The sequence below is a fragment of the Pleurodeles waltl genome, chromosome 5, assembly GCF_031143425.1.
Source record: "Pleurodeles waltl isolate 20211129_DDA chromosome 5, aPleWal1.hap1.20221129, whole genome shotgun sequence".
Taxonomy (NCBI): Eukaryota; Metazoa; Chordata; class Amphibia; order Caudata; family Salamandridae; genus Pleurodeles; species Pleurodeles waltl.
Window position 1 is genome coordinate 1,497,226,628 of NC_090444.1, and position 26,362 is coordinate 1,497,252,989.

The 26,362-nt window shown below is 41.8% G+C and overlaps 1 long non-coding RNA gene across 1 annotated transcript in view; it reads right to left on the minus strand.

Annotated features, from left to right (window-relative positions):
* Positions 1-6,384: 6,384 nt before the first annotated feature.
* The window catches only part of LOC138297401 (uncharacterized), a 240,719-nt gene continuing 220,741 nt past the window's right edge, over positions 6,385-26,362 (minus strand). Inside the window, exon 3 of the long non-coding RNA XR_011204078.1 lies at positions 6,385-6,474. This is a non-coding gene — a long non-coding RNA (uncharacterized lncRNA). The remainder of the gene's footprint in view (positions 6,475-26,362) is intronic.

Consider the following 26,362-nt stretch of genomic DNA (forward strand, 5'->3'; position numbering starts at 1 on the left):
ATTCCATACCCAATATTAACTCTAATACAACCTGCAGAAACATCATATTATCGCCACAAATTGGGTCTCTCAGTGGCAAAGGTTTGCACTCTGTCGAAGTAGGAACCACAATCCTAGTGAGGGTGAATCAGATATACACCCTAAATTAACCTGTGCTCACCCCTTGGTAGCTTGGCACAAAGCAGTCAGTCTTAACTTAAAAGAGTATTTGTGCAACACTTAATTAGATTAACACAGTGAAAGACACCACAAAAAGACCCCACACCAGGTTAGGAAAACAGAGAATATTAATATGAGTAAAGCAAGACCAACATAACAAAAATCTAATCAGTGTAAGTCGATATATGAGTTTTTGAGGATAATATGTGAAAACAGTGCTTAGAAGTGTATAGCGGTCAAAAGATTACTTGAAGTCAGGAGGAACTGGTGCAAATCCTAAATCCAGACCAACTGCGATGGAGGGTAGGCCAGCTACAGAACCCACGCACAGTCCTGCTGAAGAGTACCTTTGTTGGAGCAATGCGACGATGGTGAGGACACAATGTATCAATATTTCTGCCACCATCAGGCAATGTGTCGCTTTTTGAAGCTTATAGTTGTAGAATGCACGTCTGGGACCGAGGCCAGGAGGAGGGCATCTCAGGCAAGGATAGGACTCACAGTTGTTAGAGACCAGCAGCACCAGTAGAGGTGCAAGTAGTCTTTGATGTCGATGAGACTGCAGAAGAACAGGGGGGCACCCCAGAGAGCCTTTGGAGACTCCTGGGTTAAAAGATGTAGAGAGAAAGTCCATTCATTCTCACTGCAGGACAGAAGCAGTAGGCAGGAGGCTAACACAACAGAGCAAACATCAAAATGGCAGTTCATCTTACAGCACAGCACACAGGAGCACGAGGCCAACACAGCTATGCAGTTGTAGAGTGGTAGCCCTTCTTCAAAGCAGAGTACCCTTGGCTCCAGTAGAGATCTGATTTGGTGGGCTTTGGTGTTCAGTATTTATACTTTGGTGTCTTTGTTCTGGAAGGTGGATGAAGGTTTCAGGCCTTCCTTTGAAGTCCACAAGGTTCCTTTCCTGCCCTCTCTAGCTCCCAACACTCTACAGGGGGTTATGTTGCCCTTTGTGTGGGGAGATGCATAGCTCTATTCAGGTGTACGTTGGCAGTGACAATCTCCACCCCTCCCATCAAGCCAGTAAATGGGCCATTAAGGCCCATTAAGTCACACCTAAGCTCACATTGTGTGACTTTCTAGAGGGAATGCACAAAGCCCAGCTGTCATCTATACCAGACATGTATTCAGAAACAGGAAGAGGTACTGAATTGTTAAAGTAAGCACTGGGCACATATAGCTCACTTTACCAGGAACTTACAAGTAAATTAATGATACCAATTGTGAAGAAGCCAATGTTAACATGTTTAGAGTACAGAGCACCTGTACTTTGGCACTGGTCATCAGTGTTAAAGTGCCCAGAATCCTAAAATACAGCAAAAATGAATCAGGAAAACAGGCAGAAGGTGGCAAAAAGTTTGGGGGTGACCCTGCGGAAAGGGCCATTTCCAACATTCTCCAAATAAAAAATTGAGAAATTTGATCTTGAACTTGCCCAGTCACCCGCGCATGTGTAATCCTTAAGTTAATACTGAAAACTAAACCACTATTCACAAAGGTAGATCTATAGATTTACTCTCATATAAATGTACTATTGCACATAGGGGTACATCTCCACAGCTTTGCTACTCACCATTTCTGAGTGTAGATTTACACCTAAGTGTAGACATACTTGCCTCCACTCCCTTAAGCCAGGGGGTACAGATATCTAAGACTGAATTTACAAGTTTAAAGATAGTACTAGTTACTTTTCACTGAAGGAGGAGATCTCCACCACTCAATCAGGGATCTCAAACAGTAAGTATCTTAAGGCACCTTGATGTTGGCACAATATTACCACACATGCAATGAATATGGTACATTTTCTGGTGTTCTTTGTGAATCTCCAAAGGCGCAAAATGAAATTATTTGCAATCTGTGTAAATCAGGATTTGTTTTACCCGAATTACACAGATTGCAAATCTGTGCAAAGAGGTCCTATCTTTTTAGCACATTGTGTAAGGTCAAGGAATAATGTCAAGATATCCAATATATCCGAATAGTATATATGGCCAGATCTGCAATAAAGGTGTACATCAGTACCGATGAGCCACTTTCCTTGCCCCGCCCCTACCCCAACTAATGACACCATGATTGCACTGTATTTACAATGCAGCGCAACATGGCATTCGTTTCCACAATAGCAACATAGTTTATGATGCTCTTGTAGGGTTTTGCTGGATTAGCGCCATAAATTATGGTGCTAGTGCAGCAAACTACTAGGGAGGCCCATAGATTACAATGGGCCCGTCACTTTAACGCCTGCCCTATTAAAAATGAAGGAAAAAATGTCATAGGGAAATCTTGTAGATTTCACTGCACCATTTTTTGTGGCCTCCATGCATGGGCATGCCCCCCCATGCATACATATTACATGGAGCAAGTATAATGTGGCGCATGGGGGTCCACTTTGTAAATATGGCATGGGAAAATGGCCTCCTTAACGCCACATTTGCGTCAATAAAAATGATGCTAATGTAGCACAAGAAGGCGCAAGGGCGTTGTAAATCTGTCCCATAGTATTTCTTGTTCACAAGGTTATGATAAGTGGTTATTTGGCAACACAGGTAAAATCAAGTAGTTGTGTAATCTTCCCCTGAGGAAGTCTGTATCTCAACAATCTTGTCCCAAAGTTGTGAGCTAGGGAAAGGGGAATAGGTTAATGCTCCCCACACATGATACCCAATGTGAAAGCCCACACGGGGCATATCCTTGTGCCATGATGATTGGCAGATGTTAGCTTGCAGTAAACCTACTCTATCCACTATTGCAGACAGTTACCACAGTCATCTTCTTGTGGACTCATGCAGAACACTCATGAAATCCTTGCCACCAAATGTGCAATACTTTCTTTAGATTATAGTGCCTTCCAGAGACCATTGTTGATAGTGACTCAGTGCCTCTCTCTGGGTGATCACTGGTTTTCAAGTATGACAAATTTGAAAGTCTGCTCTTAAGTACTGCAGTAATTATGTACGCAGCAGTCAAGTAAATCGGGTAAAAAATAATAAAAGTGATGTAAATTTAAGTTTTAATGAAGCAGAAATAAATTCAGAAACCCCCAATGGACAGAAACCAAATGACAAAGGCCCAGGGCCATTGTCCAGCCTCCTGTCACAGTGTCCTATGATGACACAGCAATGTTCTGTGATGAAAAGCTTCATCAAAGGAAACTCCAGTCACTACAGGTACTTTTCACTCTTCATCGCTTCTCTACTCCAAATGCTTTTATTTGCAATCCTCTGCTGGTTTAGGGTCTCCTTTCTTTTGTATCTCTCCTTCTCTTTTGTGATGGACTCTGTTGTCCACTTTGTTGTTCCCCTTCTGCTCCACTTTGCCTTCAATCTTGCTGTTGTGCTGGTCTGCTCCACCCACCACAATGCTTATCTCTTCCCCCTCGTTTCTATCTTGCTCCATTAATCCTTAATCTCCTTAAACAATCCTCACTCCCTTACAAAACAGACAGTCCTCGTCTGTCTATTCACCTCCCCAGAAATGAAGGGCCCTCATTTATGAGGATTTGGCATAGGGAGTGACTTGCTGCACTGCCCTTTGTCAAAGTGAAAGGGCCGGAATGCAACCTATTTATCCAATAGGATGCATTCCTGTCCTTTCCCCTTGTGCTGGCACCATTTCAACAGCCTAGCGCCAACTAAGGCACCCTTGCACCATATTGCAGGTTTGCCTGCATTGCATGCAGGATTGTTTATCTGCACAGAAACAATCAATAGAGGTTTTTTTCCTTTTTCTATGTGGGTTGCATTATGCAGCCCACAAAGAAATAGGAACAAAGGAGGAGAAATGAATATATTTCTCCTTGTTATTCCTGCTCATGGAAGGTGTAAGAGTTTGACGCATTCCAGGTTTACAAGTCCTTGTAAATCTGGAAATGCATCAAAACCCATGGAATCCATGGAACGCCTACCTTGCGCAAAGTATAGTGGCTCAGGGATTTGCACAGTCTTGCAATAACTCAAGATTTCTGAGGCCACTCAAAACCATGCAATGTGGCTTTGCCTTGCTTCATAAATCTGACTCAGAGTCTTGCATCGTGCATGTAGCACTTTGCATGGTGTAAACATGATGCAAGGCTCCCATAAATATGCCCCTAGATGTCGATATCCAGCACCTCAGGGTGCCTCTGATGAAGGAACTGTGGACATAATGTTGGGATAAATGAAGTAATGGTAAATGGGCAGCACTGTCCCTTACTTGCAAATATGTATTAGCTGTGGCTTTACAGCACAGCATAAAAGGGATTCCTGTTTGCTTTGCTAGTGCTTTGATCAGGATTGCCAGACCTTTTTCAATCTATACCTCTGTCTTTAAATATGTGTACATGCAGTGCTTCAAGATATTTTGTAAAAGAATTAGGGCTAAATTCAAGAAAAGTGACACTGCATCCAATCTAGCACCACTTTTCTTGCAGCCCTTAGCGCCCCTCCCAGTCGCCACCAGGTGTGCGCCATATTCAACACACGGCGCACCATGGCAGTAGTTAGGGAACTAGCATCAAAATTTTTTACGCTAGTTTGGCCCTTTGCAGGATTAGCACCAAAAATATTGACGTTAATTCTTCAAAGCACATTGAGGCCCATTGAAAACAATTGTGTCCTTGCTTTTAATGCCTACTCCGTGCAGGCATCATTAAAAATGCCACTAAAATGGTGCAAATAAATGTCCAAGATTTTTTGGCACCATTTTTTAGCCCCCCCACCCCCTAATGGGGGAACACCCCCCTGGCATACATTATGCCTCATGCAGGCACAATGAGGCCTAAGAGGATACAAAGTGGCACAATGCACGCATTGCACTACTTTGTAAATATGGTGTGGTGTTTTAGCCATAATGTTGCCACATTAGCATAAAAAATGGCTCTAAAGTGTTTATCTATAGTGCTAGGCCCTTCTTAAATTGTGCCTTAGCATTGGGCCCAAAGTTCTGCTCAGATGCACACAGCTAGTGCTATTGAAGATTTGGGAACCAAATACCAAGGTTGCACAGTCTTGATTCCACTTAAAAACTTAATCTACAACAAAATAACTCATTCCTCTTTACGTCACTCTTACAGGTTTTTATTTATCCCTGCTTTCTCCCTTCAATACTGTCTTTCCCTCTTTCTCTGCCTCTTTCTTTTCCTTTATTATGTTTTTCTATCTCATGTTCTTGATCAAAGTCTATTGAGATAAATTGTGGCCTGCTCCCCAAAAATTAGTGCAGATGAACTCTATCTGCATCTACTGGCTCAAGTTAGGCACTGTTTTACCCGACAGAAAGAACATCTTTAACTGCTGCACATCACTGTAGGAACAGGGCAACACTATCCCTAGTCAAAGTGGTTTTGGCCAGCCAACCTTTTTAATGACAAAGAATAATATACATTTAAACAATGAGTGATGAACAAAATATGTTCTCAATGTGATTTAAGGTCTGAATTGTAAAGACACAACAGTTGGGTTGGCTTACCTCTTTAAAATATCGGGAACACATAGGCCCTTATTATGGCTGCTGCGGTCGGACCAACGGCACCGCCACTTTTTGTCGGCAGGACGGTGTGGCAGTGCTGGCGGTCCTAATCCGTCAGGGCAGCACTGCAATCATCACTGCCCTGGAGATTACAACTCCCTTCTCTGCCAGCGGTTATATGGCAGTAGCAGCGCCAAGAAACAACTGTCAGAGACAGGGTGCAGGGTTCCCCAGTGGGGGCCACTGCACTGCCCATACACTTGCATGGGCAGTGCAAGGGCCAACCTGGCCAGCTCCGTCGCAATGTACACTGTCTGGTTTGAAGACAGTGAAAAATGCGATGGGTGCTGATGCACCCTATGCACTACATCATTGCAGCCAGCTCTGTTACGAGCCAAAGACAATACTGTAAGCCAATTCCCGCTGGGTCAGTGGGAGAAAACTCTGTTTCTGCCCGCTGACCCAGCGGGAACCTCGTAATGGGGGCCGAGGGAAGGGGGCCACACTTGTGGCAACTTACCATTCGGGACTTCGGCGGACGGGCTTCTCAGTCCGCCAAAGTCAAAATGAGGGCCATAATGTCCACAAATATTTTTACCTTAAGATGAGGCTAGGTAAACTCAATTTCAGTACACCCAATTAGAGAGTAATGTGAAATGCCAGGTAGGTTTTACCACTCTAATCGCTGGCATCCTAATATTTATCCTTTGTACTCAGTATATTTCCCTCAAAAAATGTACATTTCAATTGTAAAAAATATATTGTTCTTACCTGTAGTTTCTTGAATTGATCTGTTCAATCTGTTCTGGACGAATAAGACAAATGTTTTCTGTGCATTTCCATTTTGTTGCAATGCATATACTGAAGAAAAAGGCAATAGCTTAGTGATGAGGTTTTTAACAGTAAATAACATCATTGAGCAGTTTTGAATTATTCCCTATACAGTGACATTTGCTTGTATGATTAGTGTACTCTTACGTTTTGAAAGAGATGACATTATAGTTTCGTTCCTAACAAACTATTATCATAGTTTGCTAAATTATGGGTAAAGCAGATTAGTAAACATGTGCAACCTAAACAAAACAATTTTGTTAATCAGAAAACACATTTTCGCACATTCAAAATGTTATTCACGAGGGCAGGTTGTACTGTGCTCAATCTTTTGACCTTGTTAACGCGTCCGTCTATGTTAATTTATACACATCAGGACTCGTTTTAGGTCGATGAACCTTTTGACCCAGTGGTAAGTCTCCGTAAAACGAGATTATCAAACATCAAAATATCTTTCGCAATAACCATTAATGAATTTTCGGCGCATTCATTTGTTCCTGACTCAAATAACCACACCTTAAAGGAAGAATTTGTGAATTTATTCCCTATTGATTATAATCTAATATTAAACGTATTAATCTCAAAACCAAGAAGCATAAAAGCATAATCACAGAGTGGCAATTATAATGAACTTTCAATAATGCGATAATCAGAATCATAGGATAGATACGTTAGCAGAGGATAGACCATAGTGCATGATAAAACATCAGAATATCAGTTCAGCATAGCTACATGTTAGTCACGTCAGTTTCGTCAGTCAATTGAATACCTCACCTAACCTCAAATTAGCATTAGCATGTTGGGCTTCATGCAAAACAATTTAGAACGTCAATTTGGAAGACATCTAACTAAGATACCTAATTAAACATACAGCAGTTGGTACCTAGAAAGAAAGGCATAGAGATTCTGTTAGCAGTAATAATTACCCTCCTCAAGCTAAGTCAGCATACAGGATCAGTCTTCGTCTTCAGGACATCAGATGGTTCACCGTCAATCTATCTAAAGAGAATCAAGGGTCACTCTCCTCATATGGAGGAAAGTGTAATAGGGTGGTCTATGGGCTGTGATACTTTTGTCTAAGTCTCAAATCACCAAATAGAGTGACAGAGTTTCTGGATGCAATCGATGTCATCCCTTCCTAACTGACTGTCGTCCCTTGTGTCATGAGTTTTTATCCCCTTTTCGTAATCCATTCCCCCAAAATTCTATTGGTTAATAACTACACCCCATCATTGGTAACCAATCAAATTATTCATTAAGTAATGCATTTGTCATTCTTCGATATTTTCTCGTCTTTCAATTGGTCTTCATAATCAGCATTTTCGTAGGTGGTACGTCCGGGGTTACTTCACCATCTTGGCACACGTCTCGGGTCAGGAGTTCTTTTCCCCTCGTCTCATCATCCTTGAGAGTGTCCATTACTGTTTCGAAGCACATATCTTTTATACTAAAAGCTGCTAAAAATAAGGATGGGAAGTTTTGTTCATGTTTCAAATTAATACAGAAGAGAACAATAGCTGGGTCATAGTCCTTTGCGAGTCCGCACACAGAAAAAGCAGGAAAAATAGGTTTTAAATGAGAGTTACACAGCTAGTTCGCGACTCATGCTAACTTAAGACATACAATTTTAATTAATACAGTTTTGATCATAATAATGCATATAACTGAAGATTATAATTAATTTAGCATTAACATTCATTCATGAGCAAAACTTATACTTTTATTAATACATTTTAATAGTGTTTTAGTCAAATGTAAGCATTTCACGTCTATAATATATGATATTAAAACTACGCTCTCTCAGTCCCTCCTCTGATGACGCACGTCATCACACAATTCTTGATTTTCAGTTTTTCACCTTGCGCATAATGCGCATTTCAACATCTTGCCCTTTATGTGAACTTCCCCATATTTCATTGAACATTTTCTCTCTTTCACTTTCTTCATTGTGTTTGGCTCTTTTTGACAAGTTTCTTCTAATTTTGTCGTTAATTTTGCATGCTCCCCATAATACTAATAGACAAATTAAAACAATAAGTAGGCCCATCATAATTTTTGCAAGAACACCATTCCAAATATTGGTAAACCAGTTTCCTACCCGGGCAATTCCTTTTCCAAATTTTTCCCAAACTCCAGGTTCTTTCAGTTCCTTCAAATCTGTACTATCTCAAGTCAGGTTAGTAAGCATGTTTCTAATTTTCTTACTATTATCAGGTATATAGGAACAACAGTGACGCTCATTAAGCATTTTGCACACACCTCCATTCTTTGCTAAAAGAATGTCTAAAGCAAGCCGATTATGAAGAGTCATAGCTCTTTCTGCAGCGAGTTCAGTATCCATTAATAATATTGCTCCTGTAAAGTTTGTCAGCATGTTATCCACAATAGTAGACAACTTTTGAATTTTCATAGAATTTAAGATAACCCCAACTGATGGGATTATTGCTCCAAATATGTCACCAACGACAGCAGCCACTGATTCTCGTTTTTGTCTAGAATGTTGTATTTCAGAAGATTTATGTATTTGTTTTAAGTCGTCAATCTGGTATATTTTTGGGAAAACTATTCCCAAATAACATGTCCCATACCATCCCTTTGGGAGACGATAATATGCATTTAACCCACAAATGTAATAGATTCCAGGAATCGCTGGGTCTTGTCCATTTAACATGAAGGTCCATTTACTCTGGAACAAAAACACATGCCTACATTCACTCGTACCCACAAACAAATTGTCGTTATCGGATTTTGGTCTGTATATACATAGCCTACCTACGTGTAGTGCATCTATAGCTAACTTGCCTTGTGTTTTAATGGCAGTGAAGGCGTAATCATTTGCATAAGTACGTTTTTCTAAGCCTTTTTCTAATTTCTCTTTTAATGCTTTGCGTCTATCATCTGTGTGATCTAAAAAGCTTTTTTTCTACAGAAGACAGTAAGCATGTTAAATTGTTGCGGTGTGCATAAGCAGTTCCAAATGTTAGTGTTGGCTCAAAGAATCCTCTGACTAATTTTATATCATGCTCTTTAGCTAGCTTATTTAGGAATTCAATTACAGGCACAAAAGAGAACACAACATCCAGATTCGAATAGAAGTATTGTACATGCTCTTGATTATAGAATCTCGTTAGTAACAAACTACAGCTAATTCCATAAGTAAGAGGGAGACTATGATAAGTAACCCCCTCCTGCACAGATGAAGGAATTTTAGTACACACATAACAATCTTTCGTATCCATAGTCTCCACATACTCATTCAATAAGCGATAGAAGACATTAGTAGAAAGTTCCCCCTTCGTATTAGTTCCCTCATGTAGATGTTTAGTATCTTGTTCGAATTTCTCCCACAGTGATAATTTATTAGTTATAGTGGTAGTCTCAGGTTTTGAAGTTGCATTAATAGTTTTACTCTCTCTCCACGGCATTCCCACGATCACTCCCACAATCATTATTGCGCATACAACACCTATCATAAGTCCTAACCAACCACACACTTTACTTCCTTTGTTACTATAAGCCATGTTTGTATAGAATCAGAATAGCAGATCAACAATCAACTTAAGATGGCAAACTCTTTATGCGTATTTACAGAGTCTTCTCTCACTCCAGGACCCTTTTTGTCAATTCAGGTTAGCAGCTTGTCGTAATCAGGTTTCTTGATGTCAAATCCAGTTTTAATTGTCTCTTTCCGGTAGGTTTATAAAGTCTCTTTCCTTTTAATATATTTTCTACAGAGTTTTCCTGATGTTTTCCTTCAGGTACCGTAGTATTGGCCTGGCACTTCTCGATCAAAGCAAAATGCTAAGAATTCTGGTTGCCATTCAGAGGTTGTAGCATATGCCCATTCAGGACCTGTGCACCTTCGGTTTGCTATTCTCTTTCTTTTTAATCTTCGTTCACCTTGCTGTTCCCCTTCACTCAGATCATCCACCTGTGATGTATCGCTTTCTTCTATTATTGACTCGTTCGTTAATTCTCTTATTCTAAAGGGCGACCTTTCTGGCCATGTATCACCTCTATGAGTCTTGTTTCGGTGATCTCCTTCAGGACGCTGGACAGCACCCTCCTCTTGTGATATGGTCTTTTCTCTCGGTAGGCTTGGAATTCGATCAGAATAGTCTGATTTGTTTTGATTTGGATTTGTTACTATTCCGTCTCTCTCTCCTTCTGGTTCAATACTGTATTCAGGTTCTGAATTGTATTCGTCTGCTTCTGGGAGAACCTCTCCTTGTCTTTGTTCTCCTGCTGCCTCCACTGAGATTGGCACTCCGTCACCTCTCTCGAACTCTCTGATAGTGTGAGGAATGCGGCTGTTCTCAGCGTGCTCTCCTGTAGTCTCAGATCTTTCTTGACTGATCTCTGATTCTGAGACTTCTTCTCTTGAAGTTGCTGTACCGGAATTTTCAAGTTCCTCTTCAACAGGACACGTTACCCTTTTTGTGTGGCTGGCATGTATCCAGTTGGGAACCCCGGCACATTTCACAGCAGTAGTGGTTGTCAATATCACTTGATATGGCCCTTTCCAACGCAGCTCAAGACACGATTTTCTAACGTGTTTCTTGACAACCACCCAATCTCCAGCTTGCAGAGAGTGTCCTGGTTCGCCGATTGGTGGTAACGTGTTAGCTTCTACCTGGTGAGAGAAAGAGCGTATCACGTCAGCTAAATTTTTGCAGTAATCCAACACCATATCATCTGTAATATTCACTAGTGCATTGGCAGGTACCGCTGGTAACCTCATTGCTCTACCCATGAGGATTTCATGGGGGGACAATCCTGTTTTCTTATCTGGTGTGTTTCTCATGGACATCAGTACTAGCGGTAATGCATCTGGCCACTTCATGTTTGTTGCTGCACACATTTTCGCTATTCTTGATTTTAAGGTACCATTCATCCTGTCAACTAGTCCTGATGCTTCAGGGCGATAGCTACAGTGTAACTTCTGCTCGATGTTGAGTGCTGCACACAGAAGTTTGATCACCTCATTGTCGAAGTGTCTTCCCCTATCTGATTCTATAGAAACCGGGAACCCGAATCGTGGTATTAATTCCCTCAGTAATAGTTTTGCAACTGTGAGACTGTCATTTCTATGTGTAGGGTATGCCTCAATCCAATGACTGAAAACACACACAATCACCAACACGTACTTCAATCCCCCACAAACAGACATTTCAATGAAATCCATTTGTATTCTATTAAATGGACCTTCAGCTCTTCCAATGTGGCTCAAATTTACCACTGTTTCTTTTCCAACATTCATCTGTTGACAGATAATGCATCTGTGACAAGTAATTTCTGCAGCATGTCTGAATTTTGGATTAAGCCAATCAACTTTAAAAGATCTGATCATAGCGTCTCTTCCTAAATGTGCTTGTCCATGATATAACCAGGCGAATTGTGACAGTAGGCTATTAGGTAAGACTAATTTTCCATCATCTGAGACCCATATATCATCTGCTCTCTGTGTACATTGCATTTTCTGCCAGGAGCGTTTTTCTACTTTGTTAGCACGGTTCTGTAGTGTATTTAACTCATCTAGAGTATCAACCACTTGCAATGCTAGATTCAGAGTCGTGTCATTTTCAGGCTGAGGTAGCAATTCCCACTGCTCTTTGAATGATATACAATTTAATGCACAAAATCTTACTACCTGATCTGCATAATGATTTCCCATTGACACAAAGTCTTGTGATCTGGTGTGAGCACTGCACTTTACCACGGCAACTTCAAGAGGTAACTGAATTGCATGTAACAAATCTCTTATCTGTTCTCCATTTTTCACAGGTGATCCGGAAGAGGTCATGAAACCCCTTTGTGACCAGATCTGACCAAAATCATGTACAATTCCAAATCCATATCTGCTATCAGTATAAATTGTAACTTTCAAATTCACAGCAGCATGGCAGGCCTTTGTAAGAGCTATTAATTCTGCCACTTGTGCTGAAAATACTTTTTCAAGCCAGGAGGCTTCGACTATGCCAGACATTGTACATACTGCATAGCCAGCTCTTAATGTTCCAGTTGAATCTCTTAAACAGGACCCATCTACGAACATAATGCAATCATTTTCTTTTAATTGGGTGTCCTGTATATCTGGGCGAGGTTTGGTACAGAGGTCAGTCACCTCGAGACAATCATGCTCAAACTCTTCCCCTTCTTTGACTTCTGTATTTTCATTGGGAAGCAGAGTTGCCGGGATCAGTACTGTGCATCTTTTCAGTGTAACATTTGGTGACCCCAAAATAATCGTCTCATATTTGGTAAGTCGTGCATTCGTCATGTGCTGTGTTTTCGTTCTTGTCAACAATATTTCAACAGAATGTGGAACCAAAACTGTTAAAGGGTATCCCATGACTATGCCCTCACATTGAGAAAGGCTTTTACCAACTGCTGCAACTGCTCGCAAACAACCCGGTAGGGCTGCTGTGACAGGGTCCAAAGTAGCTGAAAAATATGCTACAGGGCGATTTGCATCTCCGTGGACCTGTGTTAAAACAGACAAAGAACAAGCATCACGTTCATGACAAAACAACAGAAAAGGTTTTTCATAATCAGGCATCCCTAATACTGGGGCCCTGCACATGCATTCCTTCAGCTCCAAAAATGACTCAAGTTCTTCTTTTGTAAAAGTGATTGTATATGGTTCATCTTTGACATCTTTCCCTGTCAGTTTTATTAAGGGCTTTGCAATGATTGAAAAATTGGGTATCCATTGGCGGCAATAACCCACCATTCCCAAAAACCTCCTGACATCTCTTTTTGTTGTTGGGGGATTCATTTGTATGACAGCTGTTATTCTCTCCTTTGATATTCTTCGGGATCCTTTCTCAATTAGATGTCCCAAATATTTTACTTCTTTCTGACAATACTGCAGCTTCTTAGGTGACACCTTATGCCTGTTTCTTCCCAAATGGTTCAATAAAGCAATGGTATCATATTTGCAACTGTCTCTGGTCTTGGATGCAATCAACAAGTCATCAATGTACTGCACAAGAGTTGAATTAAAAGGCAGTACAAGAGATTCCAAATCCTTCTTTAAAATCTGATTAAAGATAGATGGAGATTCGGAAAACCCTTGAGGGATTCTGCACCAACTGTACACCTTATCTAGGAACTTAAAACTGAACAAAAATTGGCTTTCTTCATGCAGTGGTATTGAGAAAAATGCCTGTGATAGGTCTACTACGGTAAACCATTCAGCATTGCAAGGAACTTGGAACATTATTACTGCTGGATTAGGAACCACAGGGCAGCATTTGATCACAATTTCATTTATTTTTCTCAAATCCTGCACAATCCGAATCTTCCCACAGGGCTTTTTCAAACCCATAATAGGTGAGTTACATGGACTGCTCAAAACTTCCTTCAAAACTCCTTGCCTGAGAAAATCTGCAATTATCTGTGTCACTTCAATGAGTACGTCTTGAGTCATGTGATATTGTGGTACTTGTGGGAATACTGCATTTGGTTTTATCTGCACCTTGACTGGTTTAATTCCTTTAATTAATCCAACCTCCTTTCCTGTCAAATCCCACACTCTTTCTGTTACGGACCCTTGTAGGTCAGCAGGTAAGTCGATTAGTGTGAACACTGGGAATAAGGTAATTAGAGGGTAATCTTCACTCGTCTCCCCTCCCCCTATAAGCTGGTCCTCATCACCTTCGTCATCACTATTTGTCTGAACTTCTATTCCATCGTTGGAACAGGTAATTGAACATTTAGTTTTACATAGTAAGTCCCTTCCCAGTAGGGATACTGGACTTGAGTCGCATACGACAAACCTATGCAGGCCTTGGAAATTCGCAATTTCAACCTGTACTGGATCGGTAATTGGATTTGTCAGATACTGATTAGCCACACCAACCACTCGTATTGTGCATCCTGATAAAGGTAACCTTGGTACTTCCACACTACGGACTGTAGAGCGTGTAGCTCCGGTGTCAACCAAAAATGAAACCTTATAGCCCATTACTTTTCCTTCTACATATGGGCCTCTCTGATCTACTTCTAATGAGGCTGCGAGCCTGCACTCTTCACTGTCTGAACTGTCATCTGACCATTCGTCATTCGTCTCATTTTCACCTCGTAATGGGAATTGCTGTACAGTATTGTTTTGACTCGACACCTGACCTGTGACCTGCTGAGGAAGCATCACCTGTTGCTGACCCATCGGGCTAGAGGTAGCTGCATTTGCTGTCTAGGCACCATAGGAATCTGCTGTTGTATTGGTTGTACTGACACAGTTTGGAAACGTGGTGTCTGCATTTGCTGTATGGGTTGTACCCCTGACATCTGCGCCAAATTATTTTGATAATTCTGATTTTGCTGTCTCATTCTTGGACCTCGTTGATTCTGTTGTGCCCCAACATTCATGCTCTGCTGAACTGCATCATCATGCACCATATTTGGACAATCCCGCTTCCAATGTCCCATGCCCCCGCACGCGTGACATGGTGACATCCTCTTCACTACTTGCCCATCATTTTGTATGACAACATTATTCATGTCTAAATTATGATTCACAAAGCCTCGACCTCTACCTCTCGGCTGTACCTGAAACCCCCCGTTCATTTGCGGTTGCTGATGCATCATTTGCTGAACACCATTTCCCTGAATTCCAGCCTGTGCAGCTCTTATATGCATCACCATCACCATTTCATTCAGCTTTTTCTGCTTTAACTCAATTTCATCACTACAGTATTTCGCATACTGCAACACCTCGTCAATCGGTTTAGCTTGCCAACAAATTAAATGATTCTTAATCATCTGACCAACTTCTGGTCTCAGCCCTTCAACAAATCTGAACACAAGATGATTCATGTCTTTCGGCTCCATCGTTTCAGTACCACTGTAATGTTTAAATGCTTTTAACAATCTCTCATAATGGGCATGTATTGATTCCTTAACTTCTTGCGAAGTCCGGTCAATTTTCTGCCAATCGGTCACCTTCGGTGACACTTTTTGTTTCAAAAACTCAATGACTTTATGATAATATTTCATCACCTCTTCAGAAGGTGCTCCTATCGCCTTATCTCTTGCCGGTTCCTTTGTGGGCCAATCCACCCCTCTTTTGCACTCAAGCCATAAATCTGGCGGAACAATAATCTCAAACAAAGTATTCAAGTCCTCCCAAAGACATTTTGCAAGCTTCACGAATCTATCTGTCTGCTGATACCACTCGATCGGTTTCTCTCTCAACCTCGGGTAATCATTTGTAAAGGACAAAATATCTCCCCTGGACCATGGCACATGGACTAAAACACCACCAGCTGTTTCTCTCATGGGCAAGATTTTTACTGTATCCAGATTGGGTGTAGTCGCCGTTTCAATAGACCCTGGACTATCCCTCTTCCCTTTGTCCCTTTTCTTTGCCCATCGGTTTTCCCATTTTTCTAATGCTCCCCAGATTTGCGCACTCTGCAGCAATTCTTTCAGGTGTGTTTTCATACCTGCGGATCTCATGTGTTCGAAATCTTTTGTTTTGAAGTCTAATCTGTAACTTCGTTTCAAATGTTTCGTGTTTCCAATATCGATGTTGTATTTGTCTGCCAAGTTTGTTAATCTCTGGTGTATTTTTCCCACTTCTTTAGTAATCTTAGGGCATAAGTATCTCAATTCTGCCTCAGTGTAAGATTCTAACCTGTTCACCCCCATTGTTCCTTCCACTAACTCAGCAGCTTCTGCACCTAGCCGTACCAGATTCAGGTATTCATCTTGTTTTTCTTTTTCGGGATTAACTTCGGTTACTGTAGTTGCTGTAGCCTTTTGTGATGTACAAGTTTTCTCTAACCACTCATTTAACTGCTGTACTGTAAAACCCTGCAGTGAAATGTTCCCTGTATGTATCATTGGAGTGTACGAGGTATTTGTACTCATAGTTTGGGGAGTCAGGACTCCCAACCCTGCTTGTCGCATTGCCTCAAAAGGTGCCCCTATTGGACTGAGGTCCATTAAGGGTCTTGATTGTTCGGAAACCTGACCTCCCTGGGACATTATTTGTGGAGTTCTAATAGACCCTCCTCTTATGGCTTCATGGGTCATGACTCCCTGTTCACATGTCCTTGTTCTTTCTTGGGCGTACAACGGTACTGGGGGACCAACAGTGATAGGTAGTGATATGGCGGCAGGTGTCTGACCTGATCCCAGGCTTCTAGGAGCTGCAACACCATAGGTCTGCTCTAATAATCCTGGTGCAGGTTCTTTCAAAGGACCCGCTACTGGGTTATACCCCGGTATCAGTTGTGGCGGTTGTGACACCAACTGTGGGGTTGACTCGATCTGAACCAATCTTGGTTTTGTATATATCGGGTCTGGCGGCACCACTAAGTTTGTAGTAGTCTCGAGCACTGGAACATCGGGATAAATTATTTTTATCTGTGGTGGAGGTTGCAACTGTGTCGGTATGTCTGGAGCAGTAGGTACACTGTCACCATTCTGTATCAAAGCTGTATCACTAGTCTGTACCGTATCAGTGACTCCCTTCTCTTGTGTCTGGTTCCCAGGATCCAAGCTAGTGCTCGGAACATTATCACTCACTGCATAAGGTGGTGGTCGGTCAAGCAGTAATCTATCCATAAACTCCTCATCCTCTGAATCATCCTCTTCTTCCCAGGTCCTTTTTTGTTCTTTAACTTTGTCTGAGTCTTTGTTAGTTTTGCAAGAAGCTTTCTTTCCCTGTCTCTCCTCTTCCTGTGTTATCGCTGGAAACAGCTTTAACCCATCTACGATTCCCCGTCTCCACATCTTATTCTCGTTATCCCACCTTGCTTCTGCATAAGATTTCTCTGCTCTTGTCAATCTCCTGTGAAACCTTTCCTGCCTATGCTTAAGAGCCATCAAATCCCAGATCGCTAGAGCCTCATATTGTGCTGGTCTCGGAGGTGGTTTTTGTGTATTTAACATCCACCTCAAGTTTTCTAAAACTTTTTGATTAAACGTCCCATGTTCCGGAAACGCTAGACACCCTTCTTTTTCTGTCAACTTGCGCCATTGTTTTAACCACAAACACGGTGCAACACCCTTTTCCTCCATAACAGTATAAGCTGGAGTACCTTCGGGCGGTGTAGGTTCCCCATCTGTTGCAACGATGTACACATCTCCCCTCAAAGCGCTTTTGAATGCCTTAACAAAATTCATTTTATTTTAGATTTAATCAGGAACGGCTTAGTTCCCAGGACACTCTTCACCTGCCCTTTGCTCACCCTATTGCCTCTCACGGATGGCAGCCAATCCGTGCGCAACCCCTCTCAACATCTGACCTATCCCAGCGCGGCACTTCTGACATCACACTCATACACACTGCAACTGACAAAGTCTTGCGGCTTATCCACACCTCACTAACTTCTAATAACTCATATAAACTAATGCGATTTATTGCAGACACCTTAAATGACAATACAAATCTGCCGATTTACTACAGGAAGGGTAACACATTCGCTTCAGAACTTTACAGAGATTTCACTTGAAGCCTCAGCAGCTACTCTCTCCTTCTCAGATCCCACATACGCAAGCAGAATTCGACCGCAAATCCTACTCTCGACTTGTCAATGACTCCCTCTAGTGCACTTTAGAGCTTGTCAAATCTCCATCGAAGGTTTCATACATACGTTGTGACTCAAACTTGACTTGTCAACCACGCCCGATTGACCTATTAAACCACGCAGATTACAACATAAACCATATTTTTCATCCTACTCCGGAGTCTTAGACCTCAACAGGTCCGTACCTTAACCAACCACGTGGATAATTTTGAACAATAAGCGCTGCATTCACGTGAAGTACGCCGACTTCCCTACTCTCATACTGTGGAGTACGCCCACTCCTGCTAAACGACACTTATCTTTGGCCTAAACACACAATCTTCACAATCTCCTGCAAGTTGCATAAGCTTTTGAGCAAGCGCAAAAACCCTAACCACACATACTATGGCGCCAAGAACATTTCCAGCTCATCTTAGGCAGGCTCCGAGATCCCAGGAGAGCCCATGGTGAACCTAGCCACTCATCGTTTTGCCAAATTTCATTATCATAGAAAACAAAATTAACAACAAAAACTCCGTCCTAGGGCCTCCAAGGGCCAAACTATCCTCTGCTACCAGAATTGTTAACGCGTCCGTCTATGTTAATTTATACACATCAGGACTCGTTTTAGGTCGATGAACCTTTTGACCCAGTGGTAAGTCTCCGTAAGACGAGATTATCAAACATCAAAATATCTTTCACAATAACCATTAATGAATTTTCGGCGCATTCATTTGTTCCTGACTCAAATAACCACACCTTAAAGGAAGAATTTGTGAATTTATTCCCTATTGATTATAATCTAATATTAAACGTATTAATCTCAAAACCAAGAAGCATAAAAGCATAATCACAGAGTGGCAATTATAATGAACTTTCAATAATGCGATAATCAGAATCATAGGATAGATACGTTAGCAGAGGATAGACCATAGTGCATGATAAAACATCAGAATATCAGTTCAGCATAGCTACATGTTAGTCACGTCAGTTTCGTCAGTCAATTGAATACCTCACCTAACCTCAAATTAGCATTAGCATGTTGGGCTTCATGCAAAACAATTTAGAACATCAATTTGGAAACCATCTAACTAAGATACCTAATTAAACATACAGCAGTTGGTACCTAGAAAGAAAGGCATAGAGATTCTGTTAGCAGTAATAATTACCCTCCTCAAGCTAAGTCAGCATACAGGATTAGTCTTCGTCTACAGGACATCAGATGGTTCACCGCCAATCTATCTAAAGAGAATCAAGGGTCACTCTCCTCATATGGAGGAAAGTGTAATAGGGTGGTCTATGGGCTGTGATACTTTTGTCTAAGTCTCAAATCACCAAATAGAGTGACAGAGTTTCTGGATGCAATCGATGTCCTCCCTTCCTAACTGACTGTCGTCCCTTGTGTCATGAGTTTTTATCCCCTTTTCGTATTCCATTCCCCCAAAATTCTATTGGTTAATAACTACATCCCATCATTGGTAACCAATCAAATTATTCATTAAGTAATGCATTTGTCATTCTTCGATATTTTCTCGTCTTTCAATTGGTCTTCATAATCAGCATTTTCGTAGGTGGTACGTCCGGGGTTACTTCACCATCTTGGCACACGTCTCGGGTCAGGAGTTCTTTTCCCCTCGTCTCATCGTCCTTGAGAGTGTCCATTGCTGTTTCGAAGCACATATCTTTTATACTAAAAGCTGCTAAAAATGCGGATGGGAAGTTTTGTTCATGTTTCAAATTAATACAGAAGAGAACAATAGCTGGGTAATAGTCCTTTGCGAGTCCGCACACAGAAAAAGCAGGAAAAAAAGGTTTTAAATGAGAGTTACACAGCTAGTTCGCGACTCATGCTAACTTAAGACATACAATTTTAATGAATACAGTTTTGATCATAATAATGCATATAACTGAAGATTATAATGAATTTAGCATTAACATTCATACATGAGCAAAACTTATACTTTTATTAATACATTTTAATAGTGTTTTAGTCAAATGTAAGCATTTCACGTCTATAATATATGATATTAAAACTACGCTCTCTCAACCTCAAGCTAGCAAGGTTATGCTTGAGAACAGCACAGAAGACTCAGCACGTACAGCGAGTTCTTATTTTCTATGTTTGCAGTTTTTGGAAGATATGGGTGTGAAAAAACAACAGGCGATGCCAGAAACAAATATGTTTTCAGAAAACTGGACAAAATTCTGAATTCGGCAATGGATTTTCACAATACATTGAATAGAAATCAGAAGGACAAATTGGTGACATGGCTTGCAACTGTAACTTTGATAATAATGGGCACTCCACAAAGCAGTATTGGGAGATGTCCCCAGACTACCTGGGAAATACTGAGTTACAGCGTTCATAGTTTGTCAGGAAATATGTTTGGACTAAACACAAGCATTAGTTTCAAGTGTTTTTACGTAGTCTATGTCCGTGTATTGAATTACATTGGAAAAGATAATAAAAAGTGTTATGAAGGCAAGCTATGTATTTAACCCAGAGGTACACAAGAATGTTAAGTGAGGGAGAGGGGTCACTCCTATCAATTGTTTCACAGCAATTCTTTGGTTGGCACTCAAAATAGCAGCTGTTAAATTTGGGATAGCCATTTTCATGTAAATTCGTCAAGTTGGGTGATTGCAGTTTTGGCTTCAAAGTCGTTACCACACAGTGAACCCAAAAAACCCTTACGGCTTTTCAGAAAATGAGTGGCCCTTGTGAGACCAAGAAAGTATGACATGCAAGGCTCGTACAATCTTTCCCTTTTTTATAATTCTGCGTAAAAACGAATCTATAGCGAAACAAACACATTTTTTTCGTATTTATGACTTATTAAAATATACCTTTGTGCCAAATCCTCAGCAATTGCGAGGAATTTCAAAGACGCATTTGACTTGTATGGTGCCTATAAGTTTGGACACAGGAAAGTCTACCAGCAGGGGCAACATACCAGCATTAGGTATTTCTGAAAGCTAGAGATTCCCAGGGGCCTATTCACATTGGTAAATCTGCATGTTTATATGTACTACTACTAATTTGTCAATCATATCAAAAATGCTTGGAGTTGATAGATAAAGAGCTCAAACGATGCCTCTTAGTGCCACAAGCGAATATGTGGGATTTTGAATAATTGATATCCACATCTATTTCACTCATAAAGTTAGCGATGTTCTGCAACAAATGTGAGAGACTCTTTGGTATACGAGCTAAAAGTATGGTGTCATCTGCATAGAGTAATGCCGGTATTTTCAGGTTGCCTGTTTGCGGGACATCCTCCCCACAGTCAGATGGTCATGTAGATTATTAATATGTAGTATAAATAACATTGGTGCCAGGATACACCCCTGACAAACCCCTCTGGCTAAATCAAAAGGTTCTGGACACATTTGGACAGATTTCACTTTAACTGTCTGATTATAGTGAAAGAAGGCCAAAACTTTTCAAATTTGGATCCTGTCCCAATCCGATTAGCAAGGGTCAAAGTACTTGTCCGCATGTGGAAGTTTCAGCTTATTAAATGTAATAAGGTAACTCCAATGTTATACTATAGGGGAGGTACGCCTTGCAACAGTAAAAAATGAATTTTGGATATGTAAAACTTACAAGTACATGTCCTACTTGTTAAATCCACTGCGCCCTGCATACTGGGCTATCCAGAGCCTAGCCTAGGGTGACATATACGTATTAAAAAGGAAGGTTTGGGCCTGCAAAAGGCTTACCTTGACAGGTCGAAATAGCAGTCTAAAACTGCACACCAAGGCTGCAATGGCAGGCCTGACACATGTTTAAAAAGCTACTTGAGAGGCTGGCACAACAAGTGCTGTCAGTCCACTAGTAGCATTTAATTTACAGGCTGTGGTACATCTAGTGCCACTTTAATAGGGACTAATAAGTAAATTAATTATGCCAATTGGGCAAAGGCCAATGTTAACATTTTTGAAGGAGGTAGTACGCACACTTTAGCACTAGTTACCGGTGTTCAAATGCACAGAGTCCTAAGCCCAACAAAAATGAGGTCAGAAAAAAATGGAGGAGTAAGACAGAAAGACTGTGGGAAGGCCACCCTAATGCTCACAGGTCTAACAATAACCATAAACTTTAGAAAAGTGCCATATCAGTCCATCATGGCAATACGGAAGATTATTTGCCTCTTATTCCTTTTGCTGTCTCCTAGTCAGTTATATACCAGAATGATTTGTATCTTTCTTCTTATTGGCCTCCATCATAGCTTTGAGATACTGTGCTCTGATCCCCTGTTTACTTAATTTAAGAGTAATCTTATATATGGCCCTACAACTATTAACTCTCTCTCTTTCTCCCCTGGTGTAGCTACCAGTGCTTGCCTTACATTTTGATTAGCCAAGGTATATGTTGACTCAAACACTCTTGATTTTGGGGCACTATGGCAATGGGCAGTTTTCATAAGCCCTAACCCATATAGTCGATCAAAATATGCAATTTTAGCTTTGCGTTCAGCCTTGTTCGTAAAGCAATCAAAAAAAGCCCTTTCATTTTGTTTTATAACTTTTGTTTAAAGAAGATGGCTGGGTTTGGTAATTCTTAAATTAAGTGTAATTTGCTAATCTTGGTACGTTGTCACAAGTTAGTGCTTGTTTTTGGGACACAGAGGGAAACCAGTAGATCAGGGGACATAGTGAGTGGATTATGATCGGCAATACCCAAATTAACAATTAGCAGCTGATTAGAGATCTACTTGGAAAGCTATAGGCCCTCATTCTGAGAATGCCGGCAAATGCCGCCTACCCCCACGGCGACGACCGCCAACATATCGTCGCCGTGGCTACCGACCGTCCATGGAATTATGACCATAGATGGAATTCTGCCAGAAGGCTGGGGGAATTCCGTCAACAGTCATGGCAGCGGACAGCGGACGGCGGTAAGGTGACGCTGTTGCCAGCAGCAGCGCCACGCCAGCAAAACACCGCCTACGGTATCATGTTCCATTATACGGCCTGGCGGTGTCTGCTTGCGGACGCAGCTGCTGGCAGCAGCGCTGCATCCCATCTCCTGCCGGAGGACCCTCTGCATGCAGTTAATCCGGGTGCTCCGACAGGAGAGGGGGGTGGGGGGTGTTGTGTGCCTGTGTGGAGGTGTGTGTGACTGTGTGAGAATGCGTGCATGCGTGTGTAATGAGTGTGTGCATGAGTGGGTATGAGTGTACGTGCATGTTGTGTTGTGAGATTGCGTGTGTGCCTGGATGTATGTTTGTGAGTGTTGATGTGAGTGTGTATGAATGTTTGAATGCGTGGGTGAAAGTGTGTATGCCTGTGTGTATGTATGTGTGTAAATGTGAGGGGGGTCGGGAGAGGGAGGGTGTGGGAGGACTCTGGGAGGGGCGGGGTAGACCCCATCAGTACCAGGGAAGGAATTCCCTGACACTGATAGTGCCTACCGCCATGGTTTCAGTGGCATTACAGAAACCACTGAAACATTGGCAGTGGGTGGGGTCAAAATGCCACGGGCGTCCCTAGTGACGGCCACTAGGCTGGAGACTGTAGTCTCCAGCCCGCCGGTCATTACCGCCGTGGCAGACGGTGTGGTACATTGGCGGTTTGTCTTTGGCCAAACCGCCAATGTCATAATAGTGGAGGTAGGTACCGCCAGCCTGTTGGCAGTAATACCCAACTATACCACCGACTGCCAGTGTCGTAATGAGGGCCATAATCTATAACAGCACTACATCAGTGGCCAAAAAAAGTATGAACTCAGGCTTTTGTTGATTACATAAATCTTGGTAGAATATCAGGTCTCTCTCACATATCAGGTTTCAAAGATAAGTGCCTCTAGGAGTGGTGTACAAGGTTTAATCATTAATAATACATTCAGATCTTAAATTCTTTTTAAGTGTATAAATATTTAAGACTGCATTCACATCACCTCAAACTCTGGCCTTTGGTGTCACCAGCAAACAGTCATGTGATGCAGGTGGAAGAGCGTGATTTTATGCACCCGCCCAGTGCAACTAATGGAGTTCCTGCCTCCAGGCAGAGAACAAACTCTAGTCTTTGGAGTCTAACTCCACCCATTAGCTTTACTAGCAAATGGTCCCACACCACGGGCTGAAGAGCAGGTTTATAATTTTATGATTAAATCAATTTGGGAATATATATTTCAGTTTTCTGAATATCAAACATGAATTTACAATTGTAAATTAAGCAATTTGTTTAAATTCGATCCGTAAATGGTTGTCTGAAATTGGTTCTTTGTCTTGAGATATGATACACATTCTTCATACTAATAACAACATGGACCGAGCACTCTTAAAACTACCACTGAGGTCTCAAGGTGGAATAGGTCACCCCTCTTTTATTTATTTTTGCAAAATTACAGGAAAATTACATGAAGTTACACGCACATTTCTTAATATACACCTCAGGAATGAAAATGGAAATCATACTGCGCATTTGAACTTCATTCGAGATCCCGGCAAGGGAACTGGTGAGAGGAGAAAATGTATCCTACAACATAGTTTGCACTTGAACTAGTTTTCCGCAAAGCATATTCACCATCCCATAATAAAATACAGTGTGAAATGTCAAGCTTGTATAATTTTAGAAATGTTGTTAACTATTTTGTGCAGAGCAAGTCCTAGGGTTTGTTCGGTCCCAGGCAGAACAGGAACATGCGAGGTCCCTGTAAGATGTGACATCATAGGAAGGGACATCAATTGAAAATAAATGTTCTGGAATTTTTGAAGCAGCTTTGTAAGCAAGTACCTACCTAGTGTGGATATCTCTAAATTGCTAAAAATATAAACAATAATCCTAATAAAAAAATAATATAATTTTTTAGTCTGCATCGCATGGAAATACATAACATTAATCAAACTGGCTCAAAAGTCTCCCAAAACTGATATGATTCCTACAATGTTCATTAATTGTTTTCAGATTAGGATATGATTAAAATTCCAAGTCAGATTGTCCGAGAACTATACCGCAGGACTTCAATTGACTCCCAAGCCCCCTTCCCCTTCATGCTAGTGAAGTTCAAGGTAAAGTATTTGGAGTCAGCAAGCATGAGGGATCAACACAAACAGCTACATGCTAGATGGGGTAAGTGCCCTGCAAGAACTAAAGCAAACAGAATATAAGAAGAGGATACAACATAAATGTCATACACAGGTAGGGTAGGTAATATGTTGACAGGCAGAAGCACCAAAGGCTGGCCCACAACTGCCCAAAGAGCACTTAAGCATTGGAATTACTTTCACATTCCATATTCCATTTTTTAAACGATGCAGAGAACTGAAATGTTATATATATAAAGATATATATATATATATATATATATATATATATATAGATAGATAGATAGATATATAGTCACTAAAAAACAAAGGTTAAAGAGGCTTGTAGTTAAGTTCTGAATTTACTTGTACAAAACCATAGAAATGCAGCAATTGGGGAGGATCCTAGATGGCCGCCTGAACAGAGGTGTTCTACAGTTACTCCAACTGATTGCTCGGCCAGGACCCCCCTCGGGCCCAAACACGATTGAGACACCAGCTGTGGTTAATGAGACACCCCCTAGCATAAGCAGGATTGCTGGAGGCCTCAACTGGGTGCAGCAACTGTAGCAGAACGCAAATCCCATCTGGAGGAGCAAGCACCCGGTGAGATGCGGCCGTCAGAGAGCAGCGGCTTAGTGAGGCAGGACCGTGGCAGTGGGTGCTGCTGCTTCGGAGTTCTGCGGGGTGATGCCGCTGCTGTGGAGGAGGGCGGGGGAGCAGAGTATTGCCCTGTGGGCCGGGAGCAGTGGATGGACCCGTGAAGGTGGGAAACCTGCTCTGGGAGGGCCCCCGGAGCATGGAAAAGAAAGCAGACCTCCAGTGGTGCCTTGGTCCCAGGGAGTGGAACGGAGGGTGGCAGGCTGCGTGTGATAAGCTGCGTGTGCCAGCTGAGACAGTGGAGGCCGTAAATCAGTGTTGCAAGTGAGGAGGATGTGTTCAATGACACCCCCATAGATTTGGACATTTCTGCAGGAAATCATGAAATCATCATGCAGTGAAACACATGCAAGGGTAGACTGATCTTCTTGTCGATCAGCAATGGCGTCATAAGTGATTACGTGGGATCAGTCCCCTGTTAGTAACTGAACCTGCAGGAGGTAGTGGTCTTGGGAGACGGCACTTCCAGCACAGTACAGCACACTATTGGAGCTGCATGGAATATCGAACTACAACAAGTAAATGGTGCATAGAGCCAGGATCACAGTAAACACAGGTAACTTTACTGGGGACGTGTGGCGAATCTGACGACATAATGACCGGCAGGTGTACACCAAGGCAGGGCCAGCCATTTACAGACTGCTGCACCACCAGGCAGGGTGTACACCACTTGGCTAACTTCAAATCAGGTGACTTGTGGAGTGGGTT